At 38.0% G+C, this 22,760-nt stretch overlaps 1 pseudogene; it reads left to right on the forward strand.

The window, feature by feature from the left end:
- The first annotated feature begins 6,976 nt into the window (after positions 1 to 6,976).
- LOC136404125 (RRP15-like protein) overlaps positions 6,977 to 22,760 on the forward strand; it is a 95,264-nt pseudogene continuing 79,480 nt past the window's right edge.

The following is a 22,760-nucleotide window of genomic DNA, read 5'->3' on the forward strand; positions in this document are numbered from 1 at the left end:
TGAAATCCTTGTAGTAAAACTGCCAAAATAAGTAGTATTTGTATTTATTAACATTGAGCACATAGTATATTATCACTTACAATTGATAAAAATATGAATTACTTTGGTGCTGAAAATTAAACAATAATGACCAAGGTAAACAAAGAAGATCTAAACAGAAAACTATACCATGTTCATGCACTGCAAAACATAAAATAGTAAAGAATTATCTATCCACTAATTTATAAACAAGTTCATGCAATTTCTATCAAAACCTTAGGTTGATTATATACAAGATCTGTCTAAAATTTATATGAAAAGGTACCAGGATTAAAATAGCTAAAACAACTTTGAAAAATAAAAATATATTGAGAAAAATTTCTGCCAACTTAATATGTATTAATAGCTACTACAATCATCACTGTATGATATTGGTGCAGGGACAGACAAAAATTTGTTGAACAGAATACAAAACGCATAAATAGTCTCAAATAAATATACCCAACTAATTTTTGACAAGGTTCAATGAGAAAAAAAAATAGACTTTTTAACAAATGATGCTGGAGCAATTGGACATCCATAAACAAACAAACAAGCAAAAAACTTTCAACTAAATTTCATAGTTTATAAAAAAATTAACTTAAAATGGCTTATAGACACAAATGGACAATATAAATCTACAAAGCTTTTAGAAAAAAAAATTGGATAAAACCTTTAGCATCTAAGGCTAGTCAAGGAGTATGATTTAACACCAAAAGCAAGATTCATAAAAAAAAAATTGATAAATTGGACCTGATAGTAACTAAATATGGCTGATCTGTTAAAGACCCTGTTAGGAGCGTGGCAAAATCAGCTAGAGTGTGGGAGAAAAGTATTTGCAAACCACATATCTAACAAAGCACTAGTACCTACAGCTACATATATACATATAGTTATTTTTTCAAAATTCAACAGAGTAAGTAAATATATAAAATAAAAAGAAACATCGAATTTGAGAAAAGGCAAAAAATATCTCTAAGAGGTTTCACATATGGCAATAAGCATATGAAAAGATTTTCAATTTCATTAGCTATTAGGCAAATGCTAATTAAAAGTACATTACACACTAATCAGAATGGCTAATATTCAATATGGTGACAACACAATGCTAGTGAGGTGTGAAGAAACTGGATCACTCTTACATTGCTGGCAGGAATGTAAAAGGATGCTGGTAACTCCTCTGAAAACAGGGTAATTTCTCAAAATATTGAACTTGCAACTACCAAAGGATTCAACATTTGTACTCCTGGGCTTTGTACCAGAGCAATAAAGACTATGTTCACACACACACACAGACCTATCCACGAATGTATGGAGTAATATTATTCATAATTGTCAGAAAATCAAGACAAACCAGATATCCTTCAATGAATGAATGATTAAGCTGTAGTACATTAAAGTTATGAATTAAAAAAGAATAAACTATTGATACACATAATAACCTGTATAATCTGCAAAGAATTTTGGTAAATGAGAGGAATCCAGCTTCAAACTGTAATATACTATATAATTCCATGCATATATTATTCTTGAAATGACAAATTTATAGAAATTAAGAACACATTTGCTGTTGTCAAAGGTTAAGGAAAGAATGGAGGAGAAATAAAAGTGAGTGTTATTGTGAAAGGGTATCATGAGATGTTTTTATAGTGACAGAAGTGGTCCTTATTTTGATTATATCAATTTCAATATTGATACATCATCACTGAGGAAATTTGTAGGCATATGCTCTGAAAACATGCAGAGTTAGGATTATAATTAGAGACAGCAAGGCACCCTAGGGCAAAAACTGAACCAATGAGAACCCAGGGGCCTCTGTGACCTTGTACTAGAAACAGTGCATGCTGAAAACAGCAGGATAAAATTCAGTAACAAGAATATGTTTAGGGCTCTCAGAACAGAGATTAGGAGTCAGCATGTTCCTGGTCTCTTACTTCACCCCCTGAGAACTTCTTCTGTCTGTTTCCTTGAGTTATTTGTACTGACTAATAAAAATATCTGAGTAAGATTAGGGACGGGGTTTCCGTACATCGACCTGCCATCCAGGACTGTTGCTTCCCTTCGATCCCTTGCTGCATTTCATACAGACTCTGAGTAGTCATTGTTGTCATGACTGAAACTGGGCAAAAGGTACAAAAATCTCTCTATAATTTCTTGCAAAAGCATGTGTATTTATAATAATTCAATTCCAATGAAAATAAAGAAGATTCCAGAAATTAGGATAGAGGGGGAGATGATTAGGTGGAGCACAGAAGATTTATAGAATATAACACCAAGAGTGAGCTCTAATGTACTATGGACTTTGGGTGATAATGATGTATCAATGTAGGATTATCAATTGCAACAAATGTGCCACTCTGGTGGGGAATGTTGATAATGGCAGAGGCCATGGGGGTAGGCTTCAGACGGTAAAACCTTCTACCAAAAGAAAAAAAAAGAAAAGAAGATTATGCATAAAACAAAGTTCTGTTTTGTTTGTATGTTTGTTATAAAGACACAGTAAATATGTCTCAAATCAATCAAACAAAAAGAAATAACCTGATAGTTAGTTACCAGTATATTATATAAAAGATAGAGAGTATAGAAACGATTTCCTCAATTTTGACTTTTCTGTGGGCTCCCTGTACTCAAAAAGATAATTCTTTGATTTAACATTATGTATACAAAACTGTCCCTAACTGATATCTAAATAAATAATACTAAACTTGAATAGATTTCCTAAAACCTTCAAGCAGTAGAACAGTGTCCACACAGATTATATCTTATTGGAAATCTCAGAGAAACTAATTTGATGAACTAATTAATATGATTTTAATTGGCCCACCAATTCTTATATAGTCAGTGAGTGTTTTCAAGTATTTTTAAATGTTTGTTAAATAGTGTTTTATCAAGTAATTTAATCATTTTTAGTAGTCTTGTTTATACAGTGTAACTCAATTCCTTAGACAAATTATGATACACATATGAGATTGTTACAGAATCTTTTAGATACTGGACATTGGAAGTCAACTAATTTGAGGGAAATGTTTCTGATCCCTTTATTTGGGAAATAAAGATTATTGTTATATTTGACTTTCAGAGGTTAAAAAAGATCAAAGGAAATTACACAATCGAAGAAGCTTTATAACCATGAAAGTTTGTATGTATGAAATAGTTTTACAACTTACAATAATTATTAGTATTTCACAGTGGCAGTTTGTTTATGAATACATACCATTCTATTTTTTTTCTTATCTTTTTCTTTTTTTAAGTGAGAGGAGGGGAAATAGTGGGACAGACTCCCACATAAACCCTGACCAGGATCCACTTGACAACCCCTGCTTGGGGACCATGCTCGTATCAGCTGAGCTATCCTCAGCATCTGAGGCTGACACTGTGACCAGCTGAGCTCTCCACAGCACCTGGGCTGAAATCAAGCCACTGGCTGTAAGAAAGAGAGAGGCGGGGGAGAGGGAGAGAAGCAGATGGTCACTTCTTTTGTGTGCCCTGAGCAAGAATTGAAACCAGGACTTCTACCCATTGGGCTGATGCTCTATCCACTGAACCAGCCAAACAAGGTTACTATAATTTAATGTAATTTGTAGCTTAAGTTCCCTTTCATAATTTATAAAACAAGTCTGTTTTTGTTTTGTTTTGTTTTGTTTCCTTTTTGGTATATTTGGTGGCATAAGCAGAAGCTATGATTTTAAACAAACCTTCAAAAGTAGAATGAATATACTTGTCAATTCTTAGCTCATTTTAAATCATAGTAAAAAAGATTTTTAAAAACTATCATTGTGTTTGCTTAAGCACTGGTTCAATGCACTTTGAAGCTGTTATTTCTCTACCTTGATTTGGTACATACAATTTAATTTCTTAAGTGTTAGAGAACAAATCATAATTAAAAGATGGGTCGAAAGGGTTAATTTTAGAAGACCACTTCTTGCATACACTTGAGTAAATAGCATGACCTCAATATGGTGGCTTTCCTTTGTTGTTGAGAGACAAATTATTTTGTGTGACAGATAAACAAGCTCATTTCTGCAATCCCTTAATGTGAACTGTCTCCCTGGAAGCTAGGACTAGTCTTTGTTGTCTTCAAGTTAGATGAAAGAGAATAGGGCCTGCAGTGAAAACAACATGGGAAGTTTAAAGTTGGACGTTGTTGTTACCTTACCATGCAAGGTTAATGCTTTAGAATCAAGGTTCAAGATTCCACTATACTTTGTACACACACACACACACACACACACACACACGCACAGAAAAGAGAATAACACTGGAAGAATTTAAGGGAGAATCAGATATGGTTTATTTGTATTTAGAGTTTGTCAGAACTACTTCTTGTCTCCAGCAGCTTTCAGTATCCACTCCTTTTGCCACAAAAATTTGCCATGCTTCTCAGCAGATAAAATATACATCCAGGTGCCACTGGCTTTGGACTTACCCATGTAACTTTACTGGTTCCAACAGGCTACATGTGGTAGTGTCCAGTGCATCAGCTTGAAGAAGCAGTGTGGCATGTTTCTCATTTCATTTTTGTAATTCTGCCCTCTAACAGGAGGAATGGCATGCCCTGCATAGAGATTAAGTATTCCTTCTGTGTCTCTAAAGATTCGTAAACAATTCATAATCTGGAACTGAACCCAGCAGGATCATGGGGGCAGCAGTAGAGTCATCTAATGACCTGGCAACAGGGGACAGCATAGCCTGGGTGGTGGAACTAAGCAGCCTTGCTTCAAATCTCATGGCCTTGAATGAATTAGCTAAATGTTGACTATCAGATTTTCATGGATATATTCAATTTAATAATGGCCTACCCAAAAATTATTGTGAAATTTATGAATCTCTATCTAGCCAGAGTGAGGCTCAGGATAAACACTCAAAAATTCTCATTTTTATTCTTCATTTGGTAACTCCCCTTTACCTCCAAGCCCAAACAAGGACTATGGCCCAAGAAAGGATGGAGGGTAACTAATTAAAAACTGTCATTACCACTGGTGTTGATGAATAATAAAAAAAAATATTAGTTGAATTTGACTAGTGAAAGTCCACACCACTTAGGAACTTAAGAAAATAAGGAACTCATAGTATGTATTTGGGTACACACCAATTTGCCCATAGAGTCAGAATATTAGCAAAGAAAGAAATCTAAGTGACAACTGATCACTGCCTTTCAAGAATGAGAGAATGGTTACCTAAAAAAGATGAACTGTTTTTCTCAAATTAGTTAAGGGCAAATCTGTCACTGACATCAACAAAATAATTTTATAAATGTCAGCTAGATGTTCAATCTGGCATATTAAGAATGCAGTTATTGCCCTGGCCGGTTGGCTCAGTGGTAGAGTGTCGGCCTGGCGTGCAGAAGTCCCGGGTTCGATTCCCGGCCAGGGCACACAGGAGAAGCGCCCATCTGCTTCTTCACCCCTCCCCCTCTCCTTCCTCTCTGTCTCTCTCTTCCCCTCCCGCAGCCAAGGTTCCATTGGAGCAAAGATGGCCCGGGCGCTGGGGATGGCTCCTTGGCCTCTGCCCCAGGCGCTAGAGTGGCTCTGGTTGCAACAGAGTGACGCCCGGGAGGGGCAGAGCATCACCCCCTGGTGGGCAGAGCATTGCCCCCTGGTGGGCGTGCCGGGTGGATCCCGGTCGGGCGCATGCGGGAGTCTGTCTGACTGTCTCTCCCCATTTCCAACTTCAGAAAAATACAAAAAAAAAAAAAAAAGAATGCAGTATTGGCCCATATTCTTTTTCCAGAATAGTAAAATGCCTGTGTTGCAGAGCATGCCATCCCTTCCTCTCCCACAGAATAGTACCCAATATCAGTTACAAGAGAAGAGTTGGAAACTGATCGACAAGGATATGTTGTTCAGTAGGGAAACACGTGTGAAGTACTGTTTGCATGTGAAATCTAACTGTGTTCTTACTAAAGAGACTCAAGCAAGCGTCACCCTCTTGGCAATGAATGTAATCTTCATAAACTGTCATCTATGCATCTATTGTTGTTGTTTTGCTGTTTAAAGTGACATTCAGAATTTAAACATGAATTTGCCCAGTTTTCAAAGCCTTAAGCTTTTAAGAATTATAAGGAGAGATTTTCAAATACTAAAACAAGAGCAACAATCTCCAAATATGCTTCTTTTTAGCATAAAGTTTTTGTTTCTGGCCGTGTGATCATTAGTGAGAAAAAGCTCTTTGTATCACCTGCACCCTTTGTCACCATCAAAAGAAATAAAAATATATCAGTAGCATCATAATGGAAAGGGATTTTTATCAAGACTCCCATTTGGTGGCTAAAAAGGATCAAAGCAAATGAAAATAAAAGAAAAAATAAGCTGAGTGTGAGACAAAAATAAAAAGGAATAAACAAAGGGACAGAAGTACAAAGAGAAAAAGTAAAGAGGATAAAAGAAGAAGAGAGAAAGTTGGTGCCTGCTTAATCCATTGGTGACTCCCAGACCCTCCACACTTGAGGGCCGTCCACCCAGGCCTGGAATCGGTCTTAGCCAAGTCAGTACCAAACTGCCTAGGAGGCAATTTTTTGGCAACTTGTTTTGCTGCTGAAGCTGTTAGCACCTGCAAGGGTTTAGGAGGATGCTCTTTCACGATCCTTTACCCACTGCAGGCAGACCGACCTAGAGAAGCAGTTATGCTGAGAGAGAAAGGCTTCCACTTGGGGTGGGGGGAGCCTCCAGACCTCTCCCGCTGCTCCCCTCTGAAGCAACATTGCTCAGCGAGAAAGTCTAGAGATCCAGGATTCAAGCCCATCCTTGTGTTCTGAGGCTTTGGTGTCAGAAAAGGCCTCAGCCCCAGCACAGCTGTGCTCTCTGACACTCCTGAAGCTGACAACTATACAAGTAAATCCACCTTGGACTAGTAAGTCAAATATTGACCCTCTTGAAAACAGGTAAAGGCTACATCTGATTACATTGATCTTATGTGGCATGTTTTTTTCTTTTCCAGTTCTATGAGAACAATGTGATGGATGCACAAAGGGCTCTTGCACTCGCCGTCACGCGTCCACGAGGGAAGCGGTGATACTGGAACTGCACTAAGCATGCTGGATTTGGCCAAATGGCTGGTAGGCACTAATTCCCCCAGCCCTGTGAATCCCAGCAATCCATCAGGGAGAATTACTGGTGAAAATGACAGAAAAAGTCATAAGCCTTGCTTTCTCATTTGATTCCTGTGGATGTGAGGACTCGTGCAGTTTAAGCAGATTATGTGACTGAACGGCAGCTTGGTTGAATGATTAAAAGATAAAACACTTCCATTTAAATCTTTACCTAGATTTATCAGCTTGGATTTTCTGAATTACACTGTGAAGTTTTGTCATAAAATGGAAATGTTTGATTCAAAGGTAATAAAAGCTATTGATCTACAGTGAAGCAATAATGACATATAGCTTTTATAATTAATTTGGTGCCAGATAAAAGAAAAAAATAAAGATCTTTTAGCTTTGATTATTAAAGGGGGACTAGACCTTTGAAAATATATTTGTATGTATAGCAAGATGAACTTGTTTTAAAGGAGGTTTGGAAAGGGTTAGCTGTTAGAATTGCATATTAGATGTCCAATTAGCAATGACTTAATTAAGTGAGATAAAACATGTACCCACTTTTGGTAAACTCCCACTAAAATGCGGACACGGAAGTACAGCTTTTGGTGTGAAGCTGAAGAAGCCTTCACTTGGCCTAGCCTTAGAGAATCTAATGACGGTGACCACATCAAGACAACATAAAAGTTTGCCAAAGCCTACTATTCTTTGTCTTGAAAAAGAACTGTTTTCTGTGGATCCTGTCTCAAAACAAGATGGCAAGTAGCGTTGAAAAGAAGGTATTTATTATATTCCCAAGATCTTCATCAGTAATCTTAGATAATGAACAACGAGCAATGTTAAATGGATCTCAGGGCCAATCTAAACTTCTATGCAAACACTATCTCAGAATAGTTATATGGACCCAGAAATTTTCCTGGGAACTTTTTCCCTTCCTTTGAACTTGTGTGTCTTCATCTATACAAAAGGGAGAAGAGATGTAGCACAGAGAATTATTATGAATATGAAATAAGTGAACAAAAGGAAAGTACCTATTAAACCACGAGACATTGCTTCTCACTGGATGCTTACTCAGTTATGTTCTCTTTCTCTCTCTCTCTCTCTCTCTCTCTCTCTCTCTCTCTTGCCCTATATCTTTTTCTCCAGGTATCTTTATGTGATTTAGTGGTTGTGGGAGATAGGGAATCGGAAATGAAGAAAATGCTAAAAACTGTAGAAAGAGCGATTTACAGAACAGAAGGTGACAGAAAAGACTGTTTAGCCACATTTCCACATGTGCCCCCTCCAAAAGCACTGGCTTTTCAATTTCATTTAAATGTTTTCTTCAAGCAATAAAAGGTGAATTTTCTAAAAATCCATATACATTATCTTTCACTTGTATATGAGATGTACAAAAAAAAATACTTTTACAACTCACAATGGCACATTATTGTTAAAACCACAGAACTCTTACAATGTTGCTACTACAATTTAATAAGGGCTAAATTTGAAATGTACATATCTATAATGCTATCATTCATTCAGACTATTATGATAAAAACAATGTTATTTATTTGTTATATATTTATATATTATGTATATTACAAGATATATATGCATATATTTTTTTCTTTAGGTAAATTTAAAGTGTTTTTTTTTTTACCACAGTTGTTTCTTTAGCAGTAAACTTATAACTATTTCAGGTTATCCAATGAACTACAAGATAATAATAATAGATACAGTTTGTTGAACATTTACTATTTGATAGAAATTAATGAATATTTAAAGTACATTACATAATTTAATCTTTACAATACCTTTGAAAGAGTTTTAAGGGTTGTCCCTATCCTGCAGGAGAATAGTTTTTTTTTTGTTGTTGTTGTTGTTGTTGTTTGTATTTTTCTGAAGCTGGAAATGGAGAGGCAGTCAGACAGACTCCCGCATGTGCCCGACTGGGATCCACCCGGCATGCCCACCAGGGGGCAATGCTCTGCCCATCTGGGGCATTGCTCTGCTGCGACCAGAGCCAGTCTAACGCCTGAGGTAGAGGCCACAGAGCCATCCCCAGCGCCTGGGCCATCTTTGCTCCAATGGAGCCTTGGCTGCGGGAGGGGAAGAGAAAGATGGAGAGGAAGGAGAGGGGGAAGGGTGGAGAAGCAGATGGGTGCTTCTCCTGTGTGCCCTGGCTGGGAATCGAACCCGGGACTTCTGCACACCAGGCCGATACTCTACCACTGAGCCAACCGGCCAGGGCCTCCTGCAGGAGAATAAATCAAAGCTCAAACATGCTATATAATGTTTTTAACTCATTCTCTCACAATTTATTAACGCGTGGCTTGAAACCATTTACTACTAATTACAATTTTCAAACTCTAACTCTGGGTGCTTTCTGAAGAACCAAACAGTATAGGCTAACAATAAACAATAGTTTTACATGAAGTTTGATTTAGAAGTAGATTTTTCCAAGGAATAATTTTTGTCCCTTAGAAAATCTATCCTTTTATCAGAACATGACAAACACAAAAGGAGATGGAGGAGAAGGAGGAAGAGGAGGAGGAGAAGAAGTGAACAAGAACCAGATGAAGATTAAAGGAGAATATGCTTGCTTGGGTGAAATCTAAGAACCTGTAGCTAAAGGGGTCTTTGAAAAATAATAGTAACGTTTAAAGAGAACTTGTTTGCTGTTTTCTTTTTTCTCCCAATGAGGTTCTTAGATAAACCATTGGGTGTTGTATAGTCCTTTGCAGAGCTGCGGCAGAGTAATGAAATGCTGGGCCTACCCTGGTTTGTAAGGTTAGAACCAGAGCTAATGCCATAATAATGCTTGGCCTTTCTATTTCCAAACTACAGACCAGCTTATGCACAGCCCTGGGGCAGGAGAAATGCTTATAACTCAGTATAGGAAACTTTCCACAAAGTTCATACAGGTGAGTGAGAATGTGAATGACAGATATAATTTTTCATCATTTTTAATAGGTTTAGCCCCTTGTTCCCGAGATTAGATTGTAATCACCACAGCGACGTTCCACAGGGTACATGTGACCCACAGGTTGCGCAGTGTTCATTCCAAATCTATAAATTCTTCTGCTTGAGTCAGGTTTGAGAAATGTTGTACTTAAAATTTATAAATAGAACCACCCTTTTTTTCTACACAACTTGAAAACATACATTTCCATCACTTACATGATCTTATTTAATACAAAAAACAATTCTCCAATATAGATAGAATACAGATTTTCTACTCATTTTGGATATTGAAAAATTGAAGACTAGAGAAAATGAACAAACAAATAGGCCAGAATTCAATTGCTCATATGCCATCAAACACCCAATCCAGTATTCTCTATATAGTATCTGCTGCTTTGTTAAAAGCTAAACCCTGAATCAACTGTTAAACATGGAAACATTTACCCCTTTTGGTTTAATTTTAACAAAATAAGCTTGGCTTCTTCTGATTTTGCTCAGTTTCCCTCTGCTCCATTCTATTTCTAGAACTATCTTCTTTAGGAAGAGTTCTTTTCAAGATAGTCAAATATTTTCACTACCTAGATCCCAAGTGGACCAGAATATCTTCTGAAACAAATCCTGGGAGAGGGAAAGTGCTTTTCATTTGTGAGCCTCTCATCTCTTCTCCTCTTTGGTAGTATTCTTGAACTTGACATCCTTTTTCCGCTATTGGCCTTTAACTGTTTTTTTAAAAAGAAAATCTTAACTTTTCATTTCCTTGTTTTCTTAGATCTTTATCATTTTGGGGAAGATATCATGAGAGGTTTACAGGTTTTTTTATCAGAAAAAAATGTTACTTTCTCTTTGTTCCTTGTATCACACCCTCTCTGGCTCATTATCTTTCATTTATCCCTTCTGTCAGGATATGAATTCATGCATTGACTCTGAAGTCCCTGGGCACACTCATACTTTGAGCTTTTAGTCTCTGGAGTCTGGTATCTTACACTGGTTGTAGCCTTTCCGTATTTATTATTGTGTCCTTCCCAAAGTGGTCTGAAGTGGTGAGAAGAAGCAAGCCATTGGGTGGCAGGGTACTTGCTACAATCAGTAAAAGACTATAAACTTCTGCATCCCTTTCAGAAGAGTTTCACGTCAGAGTAACTGTCCAAACCCGGGTAACAGTACATGGCTCCCTGAATACAATGAGAGGGACTGTCAGACCACCCAGGTTTCCATGTGCCCCAGGTACTCACAGAGGAAACTCTTCCAAAGGGAATTAAATGAAATTCTGGGAATCAAATAAAAAGGCAAATATCCACTACAGCCCAAAACTTGAGTTGCCAAAATCCACATATATTTCTTTTCCTATAGTTTCATTACTAAATATGTAGGTATATAAATTAAACTGTTCTCAAATGTATCTATTCTCTTATTACTGATAGTAGTTGCTCCCTAAAAGGATACAATCCAAAGTCTTACTATATATAGCTTCAAGTCTAGAGTCTCTGAATGTCTGTTTCTTTACTAATTTTGCTGGTATTTCATCAATATTCAATAATCTTGATTGAATAGACCAACAAACCTAAAGATAATTAAGAGAGTTATATTAAACTACATAAATAAATATATGATACCACAAGGAAGAAAAGAGGAACGATAGTAATAAATAATAATATAATAGCTATCATTAGTTAATAAATAGCATTGATTAAGCACTTAATTTTTACTTGTTTCTACACTGTCCCATGTAATATTAATAGCAACTTTAGTATGTAAATGTTATTGTTAGACAAAATTTAAAGGGGTAAAACTGAAGCCCAGAAAATTAGGAGACTACCAAGTAGGTAACCAGTCTGCAATCCAGGCAGCCCACCTGCCTCCAGAGCCTGCACATGCCTGCTATGTGACATTACTTCCTCCATTAATTCCACACGATCCATTGAGAGTGACTATAGTCCTCGATTCTACAAGGGGATCCAAGGAAGTTGATGGCAGATATTACACCCCTTCTCTAGTAAATATCTGTTTGTTTTCCATTAGTATCTCAGATGCTCTAAGTTTTTTACCCAGTAGAGTGGCCCAAACTTGAAGGAATCTAAGCCTTGGTGTTCTGGCCTGTTTGAGGTGGTCATACAGCCCCGTGTACCTTTGCCCTTGCGTGCAACAACATGCAGTATTTTTTGTGACCCTTTGGATTCAGTTCATGCTCTCTCTGTCTTCATGGACATCACAGTATTTTCTCAGTTGTCAGGTTGAATGTATACAACCCACAGTATAATTCATATGGTTATCTTTCTATCAGTGGCGGGAGGAAGCTTAAATTACAGGGTAGTCTCCAATTTCATTGAAATCATTGATGTACATATTTCCTGATGACAGTATTCTTCCATTGAGTTCTAAAAATTGTAATCATTAGCCAAAGGTCACTGAGATGGGAAGCAAGTTTTTTGCTATTTTAGATGTAATTGTGAGAAATCCGTCTCTATTTCTGTGTCTTTACCTCTGACCTTGTATATGGGCTGTGGGATAAATAGCAGTGTATGTCGGAGGCATTTTTAGATATTGTGCCACATGCTAAAGATAGCAAGCACCAAAACTCATGGGTATTGTCTTCCAGCTGGTGCTATAATGGTGCTTTAATAGGCTATTGCACCAATCTATAAGACCAGATGCTTCTGGGTGATGATATATTAGGTAAAATCTGTGAATCTCATAGGCATCCATTTATTGCCTAGCTTCTTTCACTTGGTTGGACTGAGTATAATTTTTTTTTGTATTTTTCCAAATTTAGAAGTGAGGAGGCAGTCAGACAGATTCCCGCATGCGCCCGACCGGGATCCACCCAGCATTCCCACCAGGGGATGATGCTTTGCCCATCTGGGGCGCTGCTTTGTTGTGGCCAGAACCATTCTAGAGCCTGAGGCGGAGGCCATGGAGCCATCTTCAGCACCCAGACCAACTTTGCTCCAATGGAGCCTTGGCTGCAGGGGGGGAAGAGACAGATAGAGAAGATGGAGAGGGGGAAGGGTGGAGAAGCAGATGAGCACTTCTCCTGTGTGCCCTGGCTGGGAATCGAACCTGGGAGTTCCACACACCAGGCCGATGCTCTACCACTGAGCTAACCAGCCAGGGCCTGGAGTCAGTGTAATTTGATACTTCATTGGCATCCAAAAATCTCCCTCATATAATAGTGTTGGAAGATGACTGATGGAAAAAGAATAATCCAAATAATTAATGTCAATTCTGTGAGGACAAATGGCGCCCTCTCTATAATAAATGGAATTTATGTAAGTACCCTCTGCCAAGGACCTAACTGTTCCCTAAAAGTGTGGTACCACAAGTAGATTCAAGGTTGGTTACTGCTGGAGCATATTAGGAAGTCAGTTTTATTAAGTCAGGCCAGTACTGACAAGAGGAGGTGCATTGTAGCCTCCATCCCTGTCGCATTTCTTGCCCACAATGGACACTTTATTCTAGGTGACCACAAAAGTAATTATGCTAATATTTTACTGCAGCATGCCATATGCTTTCAAGGGACTCACTGTGAACTATAATGGGATTTTGACTGCTGTCAGTCTGAGATGGAAAACAAAGCTGTAAATGACAATACCAAAAAGCAAGCAAGTCTTTGTCTGAGGGCTGCCTCTCTACATATCTAATAGCTAAAGCTGGAGTGGAATGGAAGAAAATGGAAGCTCCCGCAAGATAGAAAAAGAGAGTTATTGCCAATGAATAATAGACAGGAAACAAGGAGTAAAAAGGAAAGAAGGAAGACATAGAGCTGAAGAGAACAGATGTTGTAGGCTCAGCTTTGTGTCTAATTAGGAACTTGACATTAGAAAAGCATGTCAAGGCTCTAACTCTCTAACTATAGAATGAAACAAATAGAATAAATTTGATTTTCAAGGTAACATATTTAGTTTCATTTTAAAAGTCTTATGAAGTTCTTAACATAAGAGTTCGTGATTTTTTCACTCAGGAATGTGATTAGTGTTGTAAAGTGTTTGTAAAGGAAGATGCTTCTTTGCAAAAATGAGTGCTAGATTAGCACAAAGCCTTTATTTTTATCTTTAATGGGATTCTCTTAGACAAGAAACTTATATGGTGTCTTAGAAATCCTCCTTTTCCTAAATATGGGAAAGGGTTGCATAATATGAATCATAAATTTGGGTAAAGGTTCACAGTGACTCTGGTGATCATCACCCCATATTGAAAAACTCAATTCATTAAAAGTAAATAAACAAACCAAATTTAATACAAAGACTGCTGCTACCACATTAATATAAGATAATTGGATCCTTAACTGATAGAGAATTTTAAATACTTTTTTATAATATATAAAAGAAGATAATACAGAACAGCCATGCTATTTGGAGTCACATTAACTGTTGTTAGAATTATGTTAATGATGTGAGCTGGAAGTTTTATACCTTTAAATTATTTCTCTAGTCCTTTTAGGAAATATCTTCAGTAAAAAAATTAAAGAAAATTCCTCTACTTTATAAAAAAAAAAGCAAATCATAGTATAAATAATAAAGTTATTTTCCCCTCGCAAATATGAAACCCTCTGAGAATTTTCTAAGCTTTCGCTCACATTTAATTTTCAATATTATTTGATAATTATACATGAAAATTGTCTATTCTTACTCTCCAAACTCTATTAAGTAGTCAATAAAATATTTAAACAGTGATATCAAATTGTTTACTTCAATACTATTCTCTATAATCCTGACCTGTAGAGTAATTACACATTCCATTTCAACAGTGTGGCATGGCAAACGCTGCTGCCCTTCCTTCTAAACTGCGCGCATACACAGCCCCATTAATGTGATTTGTGTTCTTATTTACATACATTATAGTAATAATATTCTGAGTTGAGAGCTCCTTGGAAATCCTCAGTTAAATAAGCCAGGCATTACCATCTGTTATTCTCATGTTAGAATCACCCAATCTGAATCAGATTTTGAATCTTGGCAAAGGTGAGATTTTAGTGCCTTGATAAGAAATGGGCCTGACCTGTGGTGGCGCAGTGGATAAAGCGTCAACCTGGAACACTGAGGTCGCTGTTGCAAAACCCTGCACTTGTGTACTTGTCTGGTCAAGGCACATATGGGAGTTGATTCTTCCTGCTCCTCCCCTCTTTCTTTCTCTCTCTCTCTCTCTCTTTAAATGAATAAATAAATAAAATAGAAAAGAAATGAAGGAAAGAAAAGAGGGAGGCAGGAAGGATGGTAGGGGGGAATGAAGAAAAAGACTTGCTCATTGTAACAGTTGCTCTCACTGATAGATTTCAGAGTGGAAACTCCCGGTATTCTCACTGCCTACTTAAAGATAATGGGTCTCTAGTGTTTTACATCATCAGCACTGAAGGAAAAAATAAGAAAAAAGATTTTAAAACCAATAAAAAAGTAAGTATGCTTTATCTTTAACTTAGTACATGTTTACTTTAGAAAATTTTCAACCACAAAAATTAAGAAAACAAGCAAGAATAACAAAAACACTACAATTCCACACCTAGAATACATTACTTCAAATTCATAATCCTCCACTTTATTACTGGGTGACTTTGGGCAGACCACATTTTCTCAACATTCATTTTCTCATCTGTACAATGTAAATAATACACTTATATCTTCAAATATGTGTGAAGGTTAAACCTCATTTAGCACAAAGTGGGTACACAGTAGAGCTAATTAAATGTGTTTACTTTTAAATTAGTTGATTACCAAAATTGAATTTTTCTTAATGAATTGCTTTAAAACTAGCAACAGCATTTTCACGAGGAAATCTTCTCAAATATTTCACAAGCAAACACATATTTTATAGCTTCAAGAATAACAGAGTGAAAAACAGTAAAACTAAGTAGATGGTGTGAAAATCTTCTTCCTTTCACTGAAAAGAAACACTAAGAGTGAATGTGAAAAGTGTGGGCAACTTTGTGATTAATTCCATTTATTTAATTTTTTAAACTTTCAGAGTGATATTGAGTTATTGTATAGATGTTGCCTCAGGGACCCATTACTCATGGAAAGTCAACACATTTATACATGGGAAACTTAAGGTATTGTTATAGAACATGGTTTTTCAATGCCTTAGTCCTGGACACAGGATACCTGAGGAATTATTAACAGTGAATACATTTTTCACAAAGAAGAAAAGAGAAAGAACTCCTAAAAGCTTGCTGCTTACCCAAAACTTTGATTTCTAGATTTGGTTCATCTATTTATCCACTCAGTGGGTAGTATTTTGTGATAAGGCAATAATAGAGACAATATTGTGCCTTTCTATTTTCAGATGCTTGAGATTGATATCAGTCTCAGAAACACAGAAATCAGCTGCAATGTATACCAACATCACGTTAGGTAGAGATTTGTCCCTTAGGGAAAGTAGCTCCGTTGGTTTCCAATGTGAAGAACCTCTTAAAACTTGAACAAATGATAAATAAGCTATATTAATTGAGATAAGAGGATATACAAGTATTGATTTTGTATATGATTCTGAGAAATAATACACAATTTAGGCGTCAGCTTTTATCACAGTATCCTTAAAACTTATCTTTGGAAAGAATAAAGTTGACAAATTTTATTTCTTATTGGAATTCCACCTTTTTAAGTCATAGCATTTAATTTTATTTATTTTTAGTTTTGGTTTTTTTAGGTGAGAGAAGGGGAGATAGTGAGGCAGACTCCCGCACAAGCTTTGACCAGGATCCACCTGACAACCTCATTGGGCCCTGCTTGAGTATCAAGCTATTTTTAGCACTTAAGGCTGATGCACTATCATCATTGCCCCGGGGCCACCTTGAGCCAATCGAGCTACTGGCTGCAGAAGAGGAAGAGGGAGAGGAAGGGGAGAGGGAGAGACAGATGCTGGCTTCTCCTGTATGCCCTGACCAGAAACCAAACCCAGGATGTCCATATGCTGGGCCATGCTCTATCCACTGAGCCAGCCTGCTGGGGTCGCATTTTATTTTCTAACTTCAACTATGTCAGATTTTTAAAAAGAGAAGGGAGAAATTGGTATCATCACATTAATTTTCTTGGTTTTCTTATAACTGGTAGGTGCAGACCTTGAATATAAAACAATTCAAAAGCAAAACAACAAAAGAGTCCACACCACTACCATAGATACCCCCAGTATGTAATTCTGGCAGAGTTATACTAATTTTGGAGAAGTAGACATTTTGTGGGTTTAAAAGGACTTTGAAGAAAATCGGTTTGCTCAATACATTTTTAAAGAACTATAGAATGTCTATATACATACAGATACAAAAAGCAATTATTCTCCCTCACTTCAATGATGCCCCCACATGTGCACACAGATCCATGTTTTGCTCCACAAAGGCTTGCCTCCTCTCATCCACCGTGACCTGCAGGGAGCCGGCACTGGTGCTTGTCAGGCAGGATGAGAGCCGGAGTTGCTGAGGCTCCACTGCTGCTCCGCAGTACGACCTGTGTTCGGAATCCCTCTCTAGCACTGCGGCAGACACCAACGGGCACCCAGACTGGATCTGAGAAGGCTGTGATCCATTCCATTATTTTCAAGCAAAACATTAACAACTCCAGCCCAAAGTCCCAATTAAATCCTAAAATTTTATGGATTTTCAATTTGTAAGTATTTTCTTAGAAAAATAACTATGATCTCTTAAACAGAGTGTTTTGAATGCCTTTTAATCAAAACCTGAGCCAACGGTGGAATGGGTATATGGTTAGGATTGGTTTGTTGAATTTTGGGCTCCTTCTAGTTCAGTTGCAAGCTAGGCTTCCTGGAACACCCAACAAAAAGCACCTGTGCGAATGCCTCCCACTCTACAGCTGTCGCAGCACACTCAGAACACTGCTGGGAGGGAGCAGCAAGCCAGATCCCCAGATTTCTCCTCCCAGCTCATGTGCAGGGCCACACGCGCATCGTAACCTCTGCGGGCAGCTGTCGGTTGGCTTTTACTACAGCAGTCCTAACTGTGCTGCTGGTGATTCAGGCTCCCTGTTTCTAAGCAACAAGGACCCCAGATCAACAATATATGAGTCTTTGTTGTTTGTTTTTGGCACACTGCTAATAAAAAAGAAAATTTACACTCTGGCTTAAAAATTAAAAAAAAGATTTGCCTTGCAGAATTTCTGTAATTAAATAGAAAAGTGTAGATTGGGTATGCATGGTGAAAGGGTAAAGTGCCTTGCAGAATTTCTGTAATTAAATAGAAAAGTGTAGATTGGGTATGCATGGTGAAAGGGTAAAGTTTAAAGGTTAGAACAAAGGCTACTTGTCAAATATCAAAAAAAAGAAAAACAAACAATAAATTATGCTGTGGTAAATGAACGAGTTTACAGAATCAGACAGAGAAAATAGTTCATTAAGTTGTTAATACAGATCTTTAAATTGATGTAAGTTGAATCTCATTGCCTAGAAGAGTGGTATTTTTATCAATAGAAGGAGAGGATAAGAAACTGGGGATGCCTTTCCGTTGGTGTAAATAACAGCAGATGACAGGAGAATTTGTAAGCTCATCTCAGTAGTGGAATGAGCCTTCTATATAGGCAAATGTGGCTGTACAAATACAATGCTGGGCTTGGAATAGGAAAACTATTGTTTCCATTCGGTTGGTAATGGAAAAGCTATTAGTCTCCTGCTAACTAGAGATTGCATTGCTTATCTTATTGAATTTTGCAGTAAAAAGCACAATAGTTAAAATGCAAACGGTAGAGTTTTGAAAGAAAAGAAAGGAAGAAAGCAAAGTAAAAACTAACAAGTTATTATTACATAATTATTAGTCCAGGATTATATTTATTCTAGATTTTGTTATTTCTGATTATGTGATTTGGGTCAAGTCATGCCCCTTCTCTAAACTTCTGTTTCCTCATCTTTAAGAATAAGTTGTTGTAGTATTGTATATATAATCTCCACACTTTCCTCTAGCTCTAAAATACTGTACCCTTATAGTTTTAAAATAACTTTCACATTAGCACTATCTCAAGTTCCTTCTGGATAACCTCCACAATATTTTGTGAATTTGTCTATTTGCTTTTTAAAATTTTTATTTATTTATTTATTTATTTTATTTGTGAAGGAAGGCATGCATTTCTAATGATAAATTTCAAAACAAGTTTGCAAATAAAATTCATATTGTGAATTGAATAAGGAGAATTAGAATAACACAGTGAATAAACACTTATTCCAAAGGACACTACAACTGTCACACAACTGCTGAAAGCTATATTGCATTCAGAGCATTAAATATCATGCATGTTGTTTCAGGTTGTATAATTGAAGTAGGCTCACGATTTAAAAGAAATTGACTTACAGTATTAAAAGAGAAAAAAGGGAAGGAAGGGAAGAAAAGGAAAGGGAAGGGTAGGGAAGGAAAAGAAGGGAGGGAGGGGAGGGGAGGGGAGGGGAGGGGAGGGGAGGGGAGGGAAGGGAAGGGAAAGGAAGGGAAGGGAAGGGAAAAGAAGGGAAGGGAAAAGAAGGGAAGGGAAGGGAAGGGAAGGGAAGGAAGGGAGAGGAGGGGAGGGGAGGGGAGGGGAGGGGGGTGGGGAGGGGAGGGGAGGGGAGGGAAAGGAAAGGAAAGGAAAGGAAAAGAAGTGGGTCATTTTATTGTAAAATTCCAGTGGGCACTATTTGTATAGACAGATATGATAACAGTGTCTCACCCATTTTGCAATGAGGAGGACTTGGACCATATTATTCCTTGGTAGGAAAATTCTATCATGGCTGGAAAATTCCATTCAAATGTTCTTTGCACTATTCCACTTACTTTTCTCACTTCCTAATCCATTCACCATGAACAAGTTAAAAGTAAGTTTCCTAAAATGAAAGACTGATCAAGTTTTTCTGCTTCAAGTCCTTGGTAGACTTTCCATTGAACCTGGAAAAACATCCCAAGGCCTCACTATGCTGACCAAGGCCCTGCATGACCCAGGTCCTGCCTGCTTTTGCAGTATCATCTTGTGCCTGTTCCAGCCACACTGTCCTTAAATTCTTCAAACACAACCAGATTATGCTGTGTCCAGCGTGTTCCTGCTGGCCTCCCCATTCCTCAACTGGATCATTCCTTTGGTCTCTGCTTGACTATTACTTACTCATAAACCTTTCTCTTGACCTTTCCTGTCTGTCACATGGTCCATATGGCAAACTAAATTAATTATCCTAGTAAACATGTTGATTATATTTCATAATACTTTATCAATTTGTTATTAGTTATTTGTGTTACTTGATTAATTCTTATCTTTTCCATTAACAACTGAACTTCACATTATTTGGCCTGCTATATTTCCCATTAACTAAGAATAATGCCTGACAGCCTGACCAGGCAGTAGTGCAGTGGATACAGCACTGGCTGGGATACAGAGGAACTCGGTTAGAAACCCTGAGGTTGCTGGCTTAAGCGCAGGCTATTCTGGCTTGAATGAAGGGTCACCAGCTTAAGCATGGGATCATAGACATAACACATGGTCATTAATTTGAGCGCAAAGGTCACTGGCTTGAAGCCCAAGATCACTGGCTTGAGCCCAAGGTTGCTGGCTTGAGCAAGGGGTCACTGGCTCCACTGGAGCCCCCTGGTCAAGGCAGATATGAGAAAGCAATCAATGAGCAACTATGGAGCCACAACTGCAAAATAATGCTTCTCATCTTTCTCCCTGTCTGTTTGTCCCTGTCTTTCTCTCATGAAAAAAATATAAAAAAATAATGCCTGATGTAAAATAGGCACTCAAATTATTTGTTGAATGAATGAATAAGATCTATTCTAGAGTTACAGAGAAAGTAAAACATTGAACTATCCTGGTCATTTTATTGGGAGCAGATTTTTTGGTTATGAAAAATCTACAGAAAGAGAACAGGGAATGACTGGTGTGACATAAAACCTTTGGGTAATAAGGCTGGAGAGATAGTCTCTGTAAAAGATTGGCTTGTTAAATTAACAAGAGTAGCCCTGGCTGGTTGGCTCAGTGGTAGAGCGTTCGCCTGGCATGCAGGAGTCCCAGGTTCGATTTCTGGCCAGGACACACAGGAGAAGCACCCATCTGCTTCTCCACCCCTCCCCCTCTCCTTCCTCTCTGTCTCTCTCTTCCCTTCCCACAGCAAGGGCTCCATTGGAGCAAAGTTGGCTCGGGTGCTGAGGATGGCTCCATGGCCTCTGCATCAGGCACTATAATGGTCCTGGTTGCAACAGAGCAATGCCCCAGATGGGCAGAGCATCACCCCTTGATGGGCATGCTTGGTGGATCCCAGTCAGGTGCATGCGGGAGTCTGTCTGACTGCCTCCCCGTTTCCAACTTCAGAAAAATACAAATGAAAAAAAATTTAGCAAGAGTACCAAGTTGCTTCTTACCATCCTGTGCCTGTTAAGTAGTAAGCTCTATACAATGAAAATGCTTCATTTTCATTTAGAAGAAAGCAGGTCCCCATACCTCAACATGTGAAAAAAAACTAAAAATGAAAGATGAGGGAGGGGAGGCCAAAGGGAAGCAATGCTAAACTAAGGAAGTGTAAGTAAATGAGAGCAAGAATTTGCAGGAGAACGTACTAGGTGAAGAGTGAGCAAACAGAAAATGGAATTAGCACACCAGGAACTAAATTATTGAATGTTACCTGAGTTGGAAGGAAATTCTTTGAAGAAATTTCTTGAAAAGACATCAGAGTGCAGGGAAAAAGCACTAGAGTCAGAGTTAGGACAGCTGCCACTTTTCCTGGAGAAGTCCCTGGTCTGGCACGTGACTTTGGTAGATCGTGGTATCTCATGTTCACAGATACAATGAAAGCACGACAATGAGTTTAAGATCAAGATTGCATTTCTGGCATTTCCAGCCTTAGATTCTTCATAAAACCAAGTGCCTTAAATCCTATTCCAGACAAAAGCTATGGTGTTTGGGGAAAATATGAAGCTCTCAGCCAGTAAACCGCAGGGTGAAACACAAAGGCCAGACCCCCTTCCTCACTTTGCGGATGCTCTCTGCTTATTGACATACACTTCACCGCTCTGACAAATCAACTGCGGGAGCCTGATGGAAAGTTTGTGGGACTAATAAAAATCTGTGTGTTCAAAATACATCTCTAGCTTTCCAGAGGGTTGTATTGTTTTTATTATCGCTGTTAAGAATTGCTATGACTAGCGCCCGGCTACAGATGCCCTTTAATACCTGTCGCTGTGATTCTCGCAGGCAGTCTGAGGTGGTTACTCATATTTCACAATTTACTAGGATGATTTGCTTTACCAAAATTAATACTGCTGTTTTCAAATGAATAGAAGTTGTACCAGAGAGGCAGGAATACCGGACGTTTGTAGCTACTCTTTGCTGGTTAGAAGATCACGTGTCTTGAATCTCTACCCTTCTCTCTATCCACACTGGCTAGCTCAAAACCCTCACAACTCCTACTCAGACTATTTGAACAGCATTCTAGTTAGTTTTTCTGCTGCCAGTCTGTTTACCCCCAAAACCAGCATGACTTTTGCTGCCAGAATAAATTTTCTAAAATGATCACATTGCATCACTCTCCTGCTTAAAAATCCTGAAGGATGAAGGTCAATTTTGTTTACATGATATGGACATAACTTCACAATCAGGGGCCAGCCTCCTTTCCAGTCACTTCATGACAAACCAGGCCAGTTTTCCTCCCCACGCATGTCATTACATGTCTCCTCACCTTTGCTCATACTTTTTCTTTGTCCCAACAGGTACTTCTGTCACGTCTGTCAAGCAAACCCTGATTTACTGTTCAAACTCCACCTCGGCTCTGTCTTTCCCTCTGTAACTTTCTCTGATACGATGCTTCCTATGCCCTCAGCAACATT

This window comes from Saccopteryx leptura, chromosome 4, assembly GCF_036850995.1.
Source record: "Saccopteryx leptura isolate mSacLep1 chromosome 4, mSacLep1_pri_phased_curated, whole genome shotgun sequence".
Taxonomy (NCBI): domain Eukaryota; kingdom Metazoa; phylum Chordata; class Mammalia; order Chiroptera; family Emballonuridae; genus Saccopteryx; species Saccopteryx leptura.